Source organism: Geotrypetes seraphini, chromosome 3, assembly GCF_902459505.1.
Source record: "Geotrypetes seraphini chromosome 3, aGeoSer1.1, whole genome shotgun sequence".
NCBI lineage: Eukaryota > Metazoa > Chordata > Amphibia > Gymnophiona > Dermophiidae > Geotrypetes > Geotrypetes seraphini.
The window spans coordinates 122,164,628-122,182,942 of NC_047086.1; the positions used below are offsets into that span (position 1 = coordinate 122,164,628).

Below are 18,315 nucleotides of genomic sequence, written 5' to 3' on the forward strand. Positions count from 1 at the left end.
TAAGATTTCTAGTGCTCAGAGATTTTATTTAGACTTTAATACACTTTATTCTTGTAGACTTCCCAACCATAAGTTCCGGGCTGTTAACAATGAAGAAGGATTGTACAATCAGTGAAGAATACATATAAACAGTTAAAATAATCATGATACAAATTTATCAAACAAATGGATTTTCATAAAAACATAAGAAATGCCGCTGCTGGGTCAGACCAGTGGTCCCATAATGCCCAGCAGTCCGTTCACACGGCGGCCCTCTGGTCAAAGACCAGCGCCCTAACTGAGACTATTCCTACCAGCGTACGTCCTTCTTCAGCAGGAACTTGTCTAACTTTGTCTTGAATCCCTGGAGGGTGTTTTCCCCTATGACAGACTCCGGGAGAGCGTTCCAGTTTGCCACCACTCTGGGTAAAGAAGAACTTCCTTACGTTTGTACGGAATCTATCCCCTTTCAACTTTAAAGAGTGCCCTCATTCTCCCTACCTTGGAGAGGGTGAACAACCTGTCCTTATCTACTAAGTCTATCCCCTTCATTACCTTGAATGTTTCGATCATGTCCCCTCTCAATCTCCTCTTTTCGAGGGAGAAGAGGCCTAGTTTCTCTAATCTTTCGCTGTACGGCAGCTCCTCCAACCCCTTAACCATCTTAGTCGCTCATCTCGAGACCCTTTTGAGTAGTACCGTGTCCTTCTTCATGTATAGCAACCAGTGCTGGACGCAGTACTACAGGTGAGTGCGCACCATGGCCCAGTACAGCGGCATGATAATCTTCTCCAATCTGTTTGTGATCCCCTTCTTTATCATTCCTAGCATTCGGTTAGCCCTTTTAACCACCATCGCACATTGCGTGGATGGCTTCATCAACTTGTCGATCATAACTCCCAAGTTTCTTTCCTGGGAGGTCTCTCCAAGTACCGTCCCGGACATCCTGTATTTGTGCATGAGATTTTTGTTACTGAAATGCATCACTTTACACTTATCCACATTGAACCTCATCTGCCATGTTGATGCTCATTCCTCGGGCCTGATTATGTCACGTTGCAGATCTTTGCAATCCCCCTGCGTCTTCACTACTCTGAATAACTTCGTATCGTCTGCAAATTTAATCACCTCGCTTGTTGTACCTATGTCCAGATTGTTTATAAAGATGTTGAAGAGCACAGGTCCAAGCACTGAGCCCTGCGGCTCCCCACTGGTGATGCTCTTCCAGTTCGTGTATTGTCCATTTACCCCCACTCTCTGTTTCCTATACTCTAGCCAGTTTTTAATCCACGTGAGTATTTCACCCTTGATTCCATGGCTCGCAATTTTCCAAAGTAGTCGTTCATACGGAACCTTATCAAATGCCTTCTGAAAGTCCAGATATAACAATGTCGACCGGGTCACCCTTGTCTATCTGCCTGTTTACTCCCTCGAAGAAGTGCAGCAAGCTTGTCAAACAAGATCTGCCTTTGCTGAAACTGTGCTAGCTGGTCCTCATCAGACCGTATCTGTCAAGGTGATCAATGATGCAGTCCTTTATCAGCGCCTCTACCATCTTTCCTGGTACCGAGATCAGACTCACCGGTCTGTGGTTTACCGGGTCTCAAATCTTTTTTGAAGATCGGCATAACATTTGCCACCTTCCAGTCTTCCGGAATCTTTCCCGTTTTGATTGACAGATTGGCTATTACTTGAAGCAGTTCAGCTATGGTCCCTTTCAGTTCCTTGATGACCCTCGGATGGATGGCATCCGGTCCCGGGGATTTTTCGCTCTTAAGCCTATCAATCTGCCTGCATACCTCTTCTAGACTGACCATTAAACCCTGTCAGTTTCCCGTTTTCACTTCCAGCATACAGCTGGGTTCTGGTATGATGTGTATATCCTCTTCGGTAAATACAGACGCAAAAAATGTGTTCAGTCTATCGTGATTGATTTGTCCTCCTTTATTCCTTGGTCATCCAACGATCCCACCGCTTCTTTCGTGGGTCGTTTCCCTTTAATATATCGAAAGAGCGGCTTGATGTTTTTCGCCTCCTTGGCTATTTTTTCCTCGTAGTCTCTTTTGGCCCCTTTTACCGCCTTATGGCACCTGCGTTGATGTTGTTTGTGCTTATTCCAGTTTTCATCCAGTTTTGATCTTTTCCATTCCTTAAACAAGGTTTTTTTTTGTCTCTGATCGTTTCCTTAACCTCTACAGTGAGCCACGCTGGTTCTTTATTCTTTTTCCTCTTTGATCCCTTGTTGATACGCGGTATATATAGATTTTGCGCCTCGGTGACCATATCCTTAAAAAGAGACTAAGCTTGCTCCAGCATCTTTACAGTGTTTATCCTCTTTTAATCTTCTTCCCCACCATGCATTATCATCCCTTCATAATTCCCTTTTCATAAGTTTAGCGTCGTGGCCGTCGTTCTGGACCGATGTTTCGCCCCTATTTCCAGGTTGAAGCGGATCATATTGTTATCGCTGTTTCCCAGCGTTCCTTCTACTTCTACATCATGTGCTGGTTCTCGCAGCCCATTTAGAATTAAGTCCAGAATTCCGTTTCCTCTCGTGTTTTCCTTGACAAGTTGTTCCAGGAAGCAATCGCCTGCAGTTTCCAGGAACTTGTTCTCTAGCACAGCTGGAGGTGCCTAGTTTCCTTTCTATCCCTGGATAGTTGAAGTCGCCCATGATAACCGCGTTGCCTCCCTTGCAGTTGCATTTAATGTCATTTCTCCATCAATTTCTTTGGACTGCCCAGGGGGTCTGTACTCTGTAGTAGATGCCTAGCCTTGTTTCTGGTCCATTTGTTCATGGAATTTTGACCTATTGAGACTCTAACTTATCTGTCTGTTGTGGCATGTTCTCTCCAGTAGATTCAATTCCCTCTTTGACATATATGGCAATGCCTCCTCCTTTTTAAGTCATTCTGTCTCTGCGGTATAGTTTGTATCCCGATAGCACCGTGTCCCAGACATTTTCATCAGTCCACCATGGTTTCCATGATGCCGATGATGTCAACGTTATCCTTTTTGTGCCACAGCTTCTAATTCACCCATCTTATTTCTAAGGCTCATTGCATTCGTGTACATACACTTGAGTTTGCAGCCTGTTCCCTTCTTGCCTCTTGTGTCCCTTTCGGTCTGGCCTGTCTGTGATCTGGTGAGTCTTCCCCTCCATCTTCCTGCATGGTATCCTCCAGGCATACCGGTTCCCGAATTATCGACTCTCTCTCTCGGTCGACTGTCGGCTTTCCCCTTCTTCCTAGTTTAAAAACTTCTCAACTTCTCTTGATGTTACTTGCAAATAACCTTGTTTCATCTCTTCTGAGGTGGAGTCCTTCTTTCCTGAATAGCTTGCTCTTCCCCAGAACGTCGTCCAGTTGCGCACGAAGTGGAATCCTTCTGCCTCATACCAGCGCCACATCCACGCGTTGACTGCTTGCAGCTCCATATATTTCTTCTCATCTGCCCTGGGTACCGGCAGGATCTCCGAGAATGCTATCCTCTGCGTTCTGGTCTTCAGCTTCCTTCCTAGCATCCGGAACTGGTCCTTCAGTACTTCTCTGTTGTAGTTCCTGTTGCTCACGTTGTTCATCCCCACATGGATCACCACAGCCGTATCTTCTTCTTCCACACTGTCAACAATCCTGTCGATGCGGCTCACTATGTCTTCTACCTTGGCTTCCGGTAGGCAGGTCACCAGTTGATCCAATCTTCCTCCCACTATGTGGCTGTCAACTTGTCTGATGATAGAGTCCCCCACAATGATTGCTGTTCTCTCTATCTTCTCTTGATTCTCCAGCTGCAGGTCCGTGTCCCTGGTGTATGCCCATCTCTCCAGTCGTAGGTCCTTTGTTCCTATCCATTTCCTCTCATCCTGACGTTCGTCGTCTTGTGGGTTTCCTCTGCTGTTTCCAGATCTTGCTGCTGTTCCATTTCCTCCTTGTGGCTGTCTGTCTGGTGGTCCACACTCTCTGTAAGCGTATCCAGGCAGTTACACTGTAGCTGGTGTTTTTCCATGGCCTCCCTGTATGCCTTTTCTATGAAGTTCTCCAGCTCCCGGACTTCTTCCTCGATGGTGTCTGCCATCTTGATGATCTATGCATCTCTGTCTTCTTCCTCCACTGCTTGAAATGCCTCCAGATTCTGACTTGCTTCTTCAGGCTTTCCAGTTCTCCGCATCGAGCGCATACGTAAGACCACCTCCCAGAAGGAAGGTAGTCATACATATGGCAGATGGTGCAGAAAACTGGGTAGCTCAACATCCTGCTTCTGTCTGCTGCTTCCATTACTACCCGCTTGAAGGTCTGCTGTGGATGTCTTTTGTGTCTGTTGTGGATGTCTACTGTGTCTTCTGTGTTCACCTGGTTATGTTTTCAGTGTCGCCTGGTTGTGTGTCCTTTGTGCCTGCTTTGTCCTCTGTGTCTGCCTGGCAGTGTGTCCTCGGCGCCTGCTGAGGCTGTCCTTTGCACCTGTTGTGTCCTCAGTGTCTGCCTGGTTATGTCCTCAGTGTCCGCCTGGTTGCTTTGTCCTCTGTATCTGCCTGGCTGTGTGTCCTCGGCGCCTGCTGTGTCCTCTGTGCCTGCTGAGGCTGTCCTATATGCCTTCTTTGTCATCTGTGTCTGCCTGGCTGTGTGTCCTCAGTGCCTGCTATGTCCTCTGTAACTGCTGGATCTGCCTGGTTGTGTGCCTCTGTACCTGCTGGGTCCGCCTGGTTGAATGTCCTCTGCGTCTTCTGGGGTCTCCCTCTGCTCTTCCTTAGTGGTGGCTCGTCCCTTCTCAAGGCCCTTTGCAAAGGCGCTCTCGCTAAGGCGAGCGCCTTTAATGAGCGCTGTTGGCCCCTCCCCTTTTAAGGAAGAGCTCCGGGTCTGCTGCTGGTGACGTCAGGGGATGGGCGGAGCTACCTCTCACCACAGCCCCTCACCTTCTGCCTCCTCTCCTGTTCTCTCCCTTCTGCCTCTTCAGCGCATCTCCTCTTCTCTCTCCTGCCTCTCTCCTCAGCCCAACTTTTCCTGCCTGCCCCGATTTCAAGGCAAGGTGGATCTGCCTGCCGCAGCCCCTCACCCTCTGCCTCCTCTCCTGTTCTCTCCCTTCTGCCTCCTCAGTCCGACTTCTCCTGCCTGCCCTGATCTCAAGACAAGACATGATATGATTGTGTTTGGGTAATCAAAGAACTTAGCCAGGAATTCATTTTTCCTAACTGGAAACAAAAGTTTTAACTTATAACTTTTAATTTATGAGATCTGTGACACAGGGAAAAGAGGGGGAGGAGGGGGAAGAGATACCTGTTCCTGAAGGCTCTTCCAGAATCTGGGTTCCTGAAATAGAATAAAAGTACACAAAGAATTAATCTATCTATATATATATAAAATCGGAGGTATGTATGTGTGTATGTGCCGCGATCACACAAAAACGGCTTGACCGATTTGAACGAAACTTGGTATGCAGATCCCTCACTACCTGGGGTGATATGTTCTGGGGGTCTCGCGGCCCACCTGCACACGTGGGCGGAGCTACAAACAAAATCAGATTTCACCCATTCATGTCAATGGAAAAAAATGTAAAAAGCTGCCAACGCAAAAACGGCTTGCCCGATTTGAACGAAACTTGGTATGCAGATCCCTCACTACCTGGGGTGATATGTTCTGGGGGTCTCGCGGCCCACCTGCACACGTGGGCGGAGCTACAAACAGAAAATCAGATTTCACCCATTCATGTCAATGGAAAAAATGTAAAAAGCTGCCATTCTCACAGTAATTCAAAAACGGCTTGACCGATTTGAACGAAACTTGGTATGCAGATCCCTCACTACCTGGGGTGATATGTTCTGGGGGTCTCGCGGCCCACAACTCTATGTTGCTTGCTCAAGGGTGGGTTCACCCAAGATTTTATATGTTCTTGCTCCTGGAGGTGAAACTAAAAATGTTGTTTATAATCAAGTTTTGCGTTAGTTGTATTGTATTCATTTTGTCAAATATTTCACATTATAATTTGAATATATGTGTGTGTGTATGTATGTATGTTCCAGCATAACTCTTCAATGCATGGACAGATTTCAACCAAACTTGACATACACATTACTTACTATCTGAGGACAAACACTGTGGGGGTGGGAAGGGGGGATATGTAAAAATGATTGAAAATGACAGATTTTAGTATCTACCCCATAGTGTTTTCGGGCTCACAGATGAATACTCAGCATAACTCTGAAACGCATGGAGAGATTTCAACCGAACTTGGTACACATATGACTTACTATCTGGGGAAAAATATTGTGCAGGTGGAACGGGGTAAAATACTGTGGAGGTGGGAAGGGGGTGATATGTTAAAATTATCAAAAGCGGGGGTTCACGTGATGCCGGGGGGGTCACGTGATGCCGCTTAACTGACTGGACGTGCCTCGGCTCAGCTCCGGGCCATGCCGCTGTGAATCCCTTTAAATAGCACTATTTAACTGTCGGGACTCCCTGCCTCCTGAACCGGAGATATTCCTAAGCTGTTGGGTGCGCGAGCAGTGTATCTCAGGAGACTTTCTATGCTGGGTATGACCGCGAAATCGCAGCGAGACACTCGTGGGAAAGTGAGAATGCCTGATCCCAAGATGGCGGAGAGCCACGAGATACCCATATTTACTATTCAGGAAGCGGCCATACAGGAACTTACTAAATCGCTTACACTTGTCATGGAAGACAAACTTGCTAAAATTCAAACCTTTATGGAAGATTTCCGAGAGACACTGGAGTCTCAGGCGGGTCGACTACAGAGAGTTGAGGACCGCGTGGCGCAACAAGAAGACCGCGCTGCTAATTTTGAAGAGCGCATTCGGGTCCTAGAAACGGCTAAGACTGCCTGCCTGGAACGCCTGGACGATCATGAAAACCGAAATCGTAGAAACAACCTGTGATTCATAGGTTTACCCAGCTCTATCAAGGATGTTGATCTGCGAGCATGTTTGGAAAAGTGGCTCCCAGAAATTATGGAGCTCGGTGATTCGGGAGAGCGGGTGCTGATTGAACGCGCACACCGCGTGGGGAGTAGGAGAGAGGGAGAACAGCGGCCCCGACCAGTCCTTGCCCGATTTCTCAACTTTGCCACCAAAGAACGTGTTCTTGCTTGCTTTAGGAGAGGATCTGGTCTCACCTTTGAGGGGCACAAGATCTTAGTATTTCAGGATTTTTCACCTCAAGTATCGTCTCGGCGACGAGCTATGGCGCCGCACTGCAACACCCTTTACCAGAGAAACATCAGGGTGTCCCTGTTATATCCTGCCAGAGCTCAGGTATCTTATAATAACAAGATCCACTATTTTGATACGCCGCGAGACTTGGAGCGCTTCATCCAGGACCTGCCGGCGCCCCAGCGTGGGGATCCAGGGACTGCTTGATCTCTGCTGTTCGCGATGTGCCTGGGATTTGGTGTGCCCTGTTGGCTACTAATAGGGAGCCGCGGAGAACTTAACGGTGGCTTGCAATGTGCCTCATCGCCTCTGCAGTTTGACTGTTCTTTATGTTTCCCACATGGGTGAAGATCTGCTTCCATAGTGCGGCCTCCGGTCCGGATGGAGGGGCACTGAATTTTGGGGACATTGGTATAGCTATCAACTTTTGTTCGGGTGCCTGAGGGCGAGGAAGGCTTCAAAGGGGACCCTGGTAAGAACTCGGAGGCGCCCCCCCCATTATTTCTCTTCTGACCACGGAGAGCATTAAACTCAAAGCCTGGTGGTGTCCTCTGGTGCCACCTTGGGGAGGACGGGATGCCCACACTGTGAGAGGTGCTCAGACCTTTTGGACTCCTGCATATTCTTCTACACTGGTGCTGGACTCCCCCTGATGACGTCATGTGTGGTGTGTACCCGGTAGGGTACCGATTTCTTCTATTGAACCTCGGGTTCCTTCACAGGGGACTTGATAACGGTGCATTTTCTACTGTTTTGATTGGTGTTTGATTGGGCTTGGCCCGGAGCTGTTTGCTAGTTCTTATTATATCTTTGGGGTGTAGCATGGTTTACTATGCTGGGTATGGGGACGAGGAGGGCTTTAGGAGGGAGGGGAAGGGGAGTGTGACTGGGGGTGTGTCTGCTGGTATGTCTGGGGGTTTGCATGGGGTGTGGGGTAGTATGGATGGATGTATGGGTGCTCACACATTGCATCATTGCTTTCAACCGGGCAGGACGGGTCTGTATTTCAAGAGCGGGTGGAGGTTTAGGCTGGGACAGCCTCCACTGCTCTCCCTTTGGTTATTTACTGCACATTATATGATTCTATGTATGTTCCATGGTACAATTGCATGTTAAATCATTGAATGTAGATGGGATTCACTCACCCATTAAGCGTACAAAAATTTTAGCATATCTTAAGCGTGAACAGGCGGACATAGCGTTCCTGCAGGAAACCCATCTGAGCTCTGCGGAACATGGGAAATTGCGTAGGGGCTGGGTGGGTCAGGTATTCTCTGCTTCATTTACATCTCGGAAATGTGGGGTGGCTCTCCTCATCCATAAGAACATACCCTTCCACATGCATAGCCAAATTGATGACCCCAACGGGAGGTTTCTTATTCTGGTGGGGGAACTGTGGGGCAAACCCTTAGTTTTGTGCAATATTTACGCCCCTAACATTTACTCTCATGCTTTCTTTACATCAGTGGTGGGTCACTTGGCGCCGCTCATGCCTCAGCCGGTTATACTGGGAGGCGATTTTAATTTTGTGGCACACCCTCAGTGGAACCGCAGGCCAGCTAAGCCGGTGCCAAAGGGCCATTTCAACAGGGGGTTACATTTCCTTATTAAGGAGCTTGGTTTGTTGGACTCTTGGCGCACACTGCATCCCACCGAACTTGACTTCTCTTTCTACTCTCACCCTCACTCGTCTCACTCCCGCATTGACTACTTCCTCATCTCTGTTTCCGAACCTGTCGGAGGCGAGCCTTTCACCACCAATAGTATCAGACCATGCTCTTTTGGGCCTTGACTTACAATTTGGGACCCAGGCCGCGGGACGTGTCTGGCGGATGTCCCCTTTCCTTTACAAAGATGCGGAGTTTCGTGCTTTCTTTCAAAAACGGTGGGATGAATTCTTTAACACCAACTCAGTGGCGGATGTGGACCCCGTTGTATTTTGGGAGGCAGCTAAAGCGGTTATGCGAGGACATATCCTGGCTTATTCGGCGTCCCTGAATAAAAAGAGAGACGGAGAACTATTGGCTTTGTCGCAGGATCTTACGAGCTTTCGATCCCTTCACATTTCCCGACTCGATGATGCCTCTAAAAAGGCCATGTGTGACGTCAAGGACAAGATCAATCTTCTCTTGGAGCAAAGGGCCAGACGTAATATATACTGTTACAAATATAAACTCTATCGCTGGGGGGACAAAACGGGGAGGTTGCTGGCTAATCTAGTGCGTCCGCATAAAACTCGTCATACTATTACTTCCATTAAAGATAAACAGGGCGTCATGCATGTCACCCATTCGGCCGTCACGGAACAGTTTGTGCAATTTTACTCCGATCTGTATGCGGCACAACCCTATGATGAGGCCACCAGTGATAAGTTCTTTCGGGGTATCTGTCTCCCCACATTGATAGATGATCAAAGTCTCGCTCTTAATGGCCCTATCTTGGGAGAGGAACTGCAGGTTGCTATTAAAAAGCTCAAGTTAGCTAAAACGCCGGGCCCCGATGGCTTCGGTCCGGAATTCTATAAGTTGCTAGATCCACAAGCCCTAGTCTCCCTACAACAATATTTTATGGGATTGCGCAGTGCTACTCCCCCCGGTGATTCTCATAACAGAGCGCACGTTATTATTCTCCCTAAGCCCGGGCGACCGCTCGACGCTCTAGGGTCTTACTGACCTATATCCCTTCTTAACCAAGATGTGAAACTTTTGGCTAGTATTCTGGCGGCATGCCTCAATAAATTCTTGCCCTCACTCATCCATGAAGACCAGGTCGGTTTCGTGCCTGGTAGGCACGCGTCCATGAATCTCCTGAGGGTTTTAGCAGTGTTACAACTTCCTCGAGCCCACTCCGACAGGGCACTCTTCACTAGCCTGGACGTAGAGAAGGCGTTCGACATGGTTTCTTGGCCCCATCTGTTTAGGACGCTTGCCCGCTTCGGGATCCAGGGGGACTTTCTCGCATGGTTACTGGCTCTGTATCATAAACCCACGTCGCAACTCTTGGTGAATGGTGGAGTTTCTGGCCCCTTCCCTTTGGGACGGGGCACGCGTCAGGGTTGTCCCCTCTCGCCCCTCCTTTTTCTTCTCTCGCTCGAACCTCTGGCAGCTAGAATTCGTCAAGATGCTCAGTTAGAAGGCCTTAAGGTGGGCAACAATGAATTCCGCATCAGTCTGTTTGCTGACGACATGCTCTTATATGTCAACAATGCGGATCGGAATATGCCTACTCTGATGTCTATATTTCGAGAATATGGGGTTTTCTCGGGTTTGAAAATTAATTTCAATAAGACGGAGGCTCTACTGTTGGGGGGATCATCGTCAGAGCCTTGGTGTAGGGGCCTTGGCGTGGGTATTGCCCCGAGAAAGTTGAAATATCTTGGTATCATGCTCCACAGAGACCCGCGCAGGTTATACGAGGCTAATATCTCCGCTACCATCGGACGGATCAAAGCTCTTTGTCTTAAATGGCATTCTCTGCCTATATCGCTCTTAGGGCACGTGGCCTTGGTCAAAATGGTGCTGTTCCCGAAATTACTATACCCACTGCAAACTATACCTGTATGGATCTCCCGTTCGGATGAGCGCGCCTACCAATCCATCATTTGCGCCTTCGTGTGGAGGGGGAAGAAAGCGCGTATTAATTCAATTAAATTGTCCCAGAGTCGTGAGCGAGGGGGCCTAGGCCTGCCCACTTTGCGTATCTATAACGTTGCCGCGTTCCTCCGTTGGATTCATGAGCAGCTGGTCTCTTTGCGCCGCTACTCCCCCGAATCTCTACTCGAGGACTGCTGCTTACCTTGGTCCTTTTCTGCCTTTATTCATGGAGTGAGGGGTGAAGGTGTGAGACCCCGTTCAGCTGTTCTACCTTTCCTCCTTCCTTTCAGAAGAGCGTGGCGCTGGTGGCGTATCCTTCAGGACCGGCTGCCCGCCGTATCCCCGTTTCTTTCTCTACTACGTAACCCCAACTTTGCTTCTGGAGCGGGGGGCCTGGCGGGACTGGGGGATCGCACTGCACGTTCCACGACTGTGGGTGATGTTTTGGCTCTGGGAGGGGGGAGTTCCCATCCTTTGCACAAATGCAGGCAGCTTGGCGACTGCCACCTGCACACAGATACACTTTTTTACAAATTCATCACTATTTTCACTCTTTAGTACGTGCTCATGGGGATCGTTGGAGATATGGCCCTTTGAATATGGTTTTTCTTTCCACACCCATGGCTTTTAATAAAATTTCTACATGGTACAAGGTGGGAAGAGACAGCTCTGGGGAGGGATGTCTCCATGTTCTGGGGGGAGAATGGTCTGCAGAGCTAGGGATGACTGTTTCCATTCACGACCTCAGGCTCCTTTTTCAAACACTTTACCTGCATGTGAAAGCTGCGGGCCTGCAGGAAACACAATATAAAATATTGCATCGCTCCTATATTACTAGAGCTCGGGGCTGTCATATGGGATTATGGCGTAATGATATCTGTTCCAAATGTAATTCCCACAGGGGTGATTACGTACACTCATTCTTTACTTGTATCAAAATGCATTTCTGGGAATCTGTGAAACTATGCTTAGAAAACATCCTGCAATGCACAGTGCCTTGGAACCCTATCGTTCTGTTGATGGGTGACGTTACTGACCTAAAACAGCAAGGCCTGGACTTCCCTGTTCATAAGTATCTACTGCACGCGATCCTTGTGGGCAAACAACTCATCCTGAAACATTGAGCTACTGAGGAGGTACCGACATATAGTATGTGGATATCTCGGATGCATTTACAAGCCCGTTTTGAACTGGACACTTATGCTTCACGACCCCAGCCCCACTGGAAAATGTATTGTACGCTCTGGAGTCAGACCTTAACCCAGGAGGCCTAAACACTTTGTCAGCTTGATATATGTACTGGATGCCCATGTTTATGCTTCTTTCATTCTTTCTTTCTTTCTTTCTTTCTTTCTTTCTTTCTTTCTTTCTTTCTTTCTTCTTCCTTTATATCTTGTTCCCCTTGTTTTTCTTGCTACGGGTCTGAGTGTCAGAACATTTCAGTAGTTGAGCATCTACATTTTGATTTTCAATACGCCCTTGCCCGGGCGAACTTGAATTTGAATTTGAATTTTGACCGGTGTGTGCGAGTTTGTTGAGTTGCGTATGGAGTGACTGGAGGAATGTATGACTTGATTGGGGTGCGACTGATGGGAGGATGCTTTGGATCGTTTGGGGATCCTGGATGTTAATGTTACTGTTTTTTCTTAATAGAAACTACGGACGAGAGGCGTTGGCCAGTGTACTGCTCTCTCTCACAGCTAGTTGTAACTCCTTTGCAGGAGTGTGTTGCCTCAATTTACTCTGCAGTTCCCAGTTTCTGTATGCTTCTGATTTTGCACAATGTTTTGCATAGTATTTAGATCAATGCTGTCTTGTTAAAATGTTTATTTTATTTTTATTTTTCCTCTAACTCCACTTTTCACTTCTCTATTACCCTCCAGGTACTTTAGTTAGATTGTGAGCCTTCGGGACAGTAAGGGAATTTTTCAAGTACCTTTCTTATTTCTAATCTTAATGTATATTTTCTGTAAACCGCTTAGAACCTAACGGATGTAGCGGTATATAAGAAATAAATTACATTACATTACATTACATAGTGTTCTGCTGTATAGAACTGCATGCTCTCTGCTATGTATTTTCCTGCGCACTTGTATTTGTATTTGTATCATCTTTGCTTTGTGGTGTAGACGGCGGTGGCTGTCCAATTGTTTCTTGTCTCAATAAATATGATATTTAAAAAAAAAAAATTATCAAAAGCGACAGATATTAATGTCCAACCCATAGTTTTCGGGCTCGCATAGATGAATACCAACACTCCCGATGCCGTTTAAGTCTAAGTTCAGCCCCATAGAGAGGGACATTCCTTTGGGACATGTGGAGGGTAGGGGGTTGGGACATGGGGGTGGGGAATATGGGACATGTGGGGGGGGGGTAACGTGGGGGGTGGGACATGTGGGACATGTAGGGGGTTGGACATTTTGGGATAAATAAATATCCGGGCAACGCCGGGTAATCAGCTAGTTCTTACATAAAGGAATGTAAAGAATAATGCAGATATTTAAAAAAGAGAGAAATGTGAATTAAGTTAAGTTAACTTATATGATAAAGATTCCTATATTTACTGAAGAGTTTCATTTTGGGGAATTATTGCTTGTGGGTTTCCTAAAAAGTAAAAAGAATTAAACTTACAGTCTTGGTTTGAATATACAGATTTAACACTAGTATTAATTGTAACAATTGCCTTGTTAAAATTGGCTGTTTTGGTTTAACAAACACATTTGACTTCTCAATGAAGAATTTGTGCTTACATCACTGAGGTAGTTATTACAAGAGAAATCCTAAAAAAAAATTAGGTTTTTTTCCTTCATTAGGTTTAGGGACTTAGTGAGCATGGTTAGTGATTTGTACCACCTGATTTGGGATTATTATTTTATTTAGTTAAAAAATGAATATACTGCCCATTACCAAGTGGTTTCCAATTAAACATACATATCATTAAGACAAATATCATTACGAAGATAAGAACATCTTACTTCACATCTTCACTACTAACTGCTAAGACATTTTACATAAATGCATTATAAATGCAAATAACTGTTTTCAGCAACTTCTTGAAATTTACATGATCAGCACAGAGTCACAAGTTCCCTGTTAGTGCATTCCACATTTTCACTCCAGCTATTGATAACATTGTAGCCCTCATCACAGCATAGTGCACTCCCAGTTTCCTAGTCACTGTCAATCTCATCCCAACCTCAGACCTCAACATTCTTCCTGGTCAATATATTTCCAGAAACATTTGAAAATACACTGGGGCCATCTGATATAAAACTTGATGTACTATGAATTAGAGAATGACACGGGGAAAAAATTTGTCCCCATCACCGGTCTATCCATGCGACCACTGTCCCTGTCCCCCACAACCACTGTCCGCGCCCCGTCCATGCAGCATCCATACAAGCCTCAGTACTGCAATATTTAGCTTATTCCTTCCTTATAAATCAAAGTTCTGGCTGCTGAACTAGAGAAAGAGATGTTCAGATGGCAGGGCTTTGTTTATAAATTTTTATAAACACAACTAATATACTACTTTATCCTAAAAGAAAAAAATAGTAATAGTTTTTCTACCTTTCTTGTCTGGTTTCTGCTTCCCTCATCTTCTCATTCAGTTCCTTCCATCCACTGTCTGTCTTCTCTCTGCGTCTTCCATTTGCTCTGTTACAGTGCCTCTCTCTTCATTCCCCCCAATTAGTCTGGCACCCATCTTCTTCCCTCCACTCCCCAATAGTCTGGCATCTCTGTCTTCTTCCCTTCCAGCATCTTCCCCCCACTCTGTCTTCCCCATGTCCTTTCAGCGTCCTTCTCCCCACTCTGTCTTCCTCATGTCCTTTCAGCGTCTATTCTCTCCACCCCTTCTCTCTCGCCACCTCATCGCCCTTTGGCACCCTTCATGCGGCCCCCTCCCTCATTCCTACCTACCCGAATCTATCTTATCTATCTGTCTCCCTTCTCCCCTTTACCTTCGATGCGTTTTGAGTAACTTTCACAACATAAGAATTGCCGCTGCTGGGTCAGACCAGTGGTCCATTGTGCCCAGCAGTCCTCTGGGCCCTCTGGTAAAAAACCAGCTCCCTAACTGAAACCCGGCCTACCTGAGTACGTTCTGGTTCAGTAGGAACTTGTCTAACATTGTCTTGAATCCCTGGAGGATTTTTTCCCCTATGACAGACTCCGGAAGAGCGTTCCAGTTTTCTACCACTCTCTGGGTGAAGAAGAACTTCCGTACGTTCATACGGAATCTATCCCCTTTCAATTTTAGAGAGTGCACTCATTCTCCCTACCTTGGAGAGGATGAACAACCTGTCCTTATCTACTAAGTCTATTCCCTTCAGTACCTTGAATGTTTCAATCATGTCCCCTCTCAATCTGAGGGAGTAAAGGCCCAGTTACTCTAATCTTTCGCTGTATGGCAACTCCTTCAGCCTTTTAACCATCTTAGTCACTCTTCTCTGGACTCTTTCGAGTAGTACCGTGTCCTTCTTCATGTATGGCGACCAGTGCTGTACGCAGTACTCCAGGTGAGGGCGCACCATGGCCCGGTACAGTGGCATGATAACCTTCTCCGATCTGTTCGTGATCCCCTTCTTTATCATTCCTAGCATTCTGTTTGCACTTTTCACCACCGCCACACATTGCGCGGACGGCTTTGTCGACTTGTCGATCATAACTCCCAAGTCTCTTTCCTGGGAGATCTCTCCAAGTACCGCCCCGTTTTTTTCCCCCCAGAAATAGATAAGAAGAAGAAAAAACAACAACAAATTTTTAGATTGAATCAGGTTGGGCAGACTAGATGGACCATTCGGGTCTTTATCTGCCGTCATCTACTATGCTACTATGTTACCTGAATGGTTTTGCTAATTCATTCTGTTTTATTTTCCATAAATGTATGCTTGACCCATCCGATCTTTCATATCATATCAGTGGCATAGTGGAGGGGGACCACCCCAGGTGCCATGTCGGTGAGGGTGCTGGCATCTCTCCGTCCTACCATACCATGCCACACTCACGCTATAACTACCCCCCCCCCCCCCCCCCCCGCTAGCATGAGCAACTTCTCCTGCCTTTTTGTGCCAGCCTGGTTCCCCTCTGAATCACTTCCAGGTCACGGGGCCAGGAAGTAACATCAGAGGGAAATCCAACATTGGTATGAGCATCTTGGAGAAATCATTCACACTGGCAAAGATTTGGAGGTACAAAGGGGGAAAGGGAGAGTGTGAGTGTGGAGCGGGGGGTGGGGCACAAATGGAGCAGGGGCGAGGAGGGCACCTCCTACCTTTACTACGACACTGGATCATATATCACATCATATATCTAAAAATCCAATGTTTATACAGTTCTTATAAAAATCTTAGACTAAAAAGGTGACATTTTAGATAAGTATACTTTGATTACAAAAAAATGTTTAGTAGCATTAATCAGCACCATGTTAAATATTTTGATGGCATTTAGGTATTTAAAACAGTCTAAAAAAACATTTTGTTTGAACAAGGTTGTGCAAGGGTTCTATTCTAAGACATTTATGGCAAGTGGATTTGGCTGCCAGATGATTTGACAGCCTTGATCTTAGTTGTCTTTGTTTCTGAGCACACTTCACTATTGCAAAATTGAATTACAGGCTTAGATTTACAGTATATTTCAACATTTTATACACATGCCATTTTCAGATGTTCCAGTATTACCCTTATGGGTCATTCCATGTCAAGTGGTTTAGTTTTGAAACATGTCCCCAGTCAACTATCTCAGAATTCCATTAAATGTTATATATGAGTAGCCTAGGGTCTTAAACTAAGTTGTGTAAAATATTAGACTTAGTTATGCATTTTTTCCTGAACTAGAGCATCTGATGTGAAGGGTATTCTTGTCAATCTACGTGCAACCAGAACCATAGTGGCTCAAATTTGGCTTATTTATACCATTTTTGACGCAAAGACTAAATGGTGGATCAAGACAGGCCTAGAAAAAATCTTTGGGTGGTTCCAAACAAATGGACTAGTAGCTAACAAGGATAAAATGGAACTACTTCTAATTAACAAATGGGGAGGAGATAAGTCAAGATACCAACTAACTCTGAACAGCAATACCATAAAATCGTCCATGGAAGGGGTATGGAACCTAGGAGTATGGCTGAACCAGAACCTAGACATGATGTTACAGATCAAACGCATTGTGATGTTACAAGTCAAACGCATCGTGAAACATGCTTATGGCAAACTCTACCGGAAGTTGCATCAGAGGAGAAACTTCCGCCCACACACACACACATGCTACTGCTTGCAGGCTCCGACGGCTTCATGAAAGTAACTCAAAACGCGCCATGAAGGTAAAGGGGAGGGAGGGAGATAGATAGATTTGGGTAGGTAGGAAGGAGGGAGGGGTCCGCACGGGATTGGTGACTGCACGAGTTCCTTCCCTTAACTGCAGGGACAAGGCCATTCACTACTCCACGGGGCGGTGGATGGCCTTGTCCCCGTACCCACAGTGAGCACTTTTCCTCCCTCACCGTTTCGGCGGGTTACCCGCGGCTACCTTTGACTAGCCATGGGTAACAGCCACCGTGTTATTCTCGACTATGGATAACACCTTATATTGCGCTCTCTGCTGTAGTGAAAGCCAGTGTAACTGTTTCAAAACAGGTGTAATATGGGTTATTCTAGAGACCCCAGTAATCGGCCTCGAAGTTGAATTCCACAGCAATTGTAACGCCTTATTTTTATTTTATTTTAAATATTTCTATACCGTCTAATTCCTAGGTGGTTACATTTTGTCTTGGCTATTCTGAGATAAAGTGAGTTGCAATAATCTAATCATGACAATATTAACCCTTGCACACCTCCTGGATTGGCTATGACTACTAACATCCTCACTCTAGGGAATCTCACTTCCAAACTAGTGTGTGTTTACACGCCCATACCTCTAGTGCGGCAGATTTTGCTGAAACTCAAACTGGACTAGGGAACCATGATCCTCATTGTGCCCTTTGGCCGATATATGGTCCCCTCTACTTCTGGAATTGATCTCCGAGGATCTTGGACTGTTTTCTGACCTTCATCACCCAGAACAAGGGGTTCCTTCTACATCCCAGCAACCAATCCCCTCTATGAGGGTATCTCCAAGGTCTTGCCTGCTTCCCGGAAAGACTACACTATGAGGTCATACAATTTTAAATGGAAGAGATTTGGTGTGAGAGCAAGGTCCTAGATACCTCTTCTTGCCCTATACAAAAACTGCTTGAATACCTTCTGCACCTTTTTGAGTCTTCTTAAAAAGCCACTGCTGGGTTGCTGGGGACAGGAATGGGTTTGGTCTGAACTGTTGTACTCATTTTGTTTACTTGCATTGCACTTTGCGTTCCTCTGTTTTGTATCATTTGGAAAATTAATAAAATATACTTAAAAAAAAAAGCCACTGCTGTCCTCGGAGAACATCTGCTACAGGTAAGTATCTTTGCTTTTTCAGTGGTTTCCTTTAATATAGGGAATGATAATATGCATTTGTCATACTAGTGTGGATACCTTTTTAAATATTTCTGTAATGAAGTTCAAATATGCATTTCTTATAGACTGCATATGTTTTGTCCTA

At 46.1% G+C, this 18,315-nt stretch overlaps 1 protein-coding gene across 3 annotated transcripts in view; it reads left to right on the forward strand.

Moving 5' to 3' along the window:
• The window catches only part of LOC117356714 (squalene synthase-like), an 80,512-nt gene that overhangs the window by 15,394 nt on the left and 46,803 nt on the right, over nt 1-18,315 (forward strand). The window lies entirely within an intron of this gene.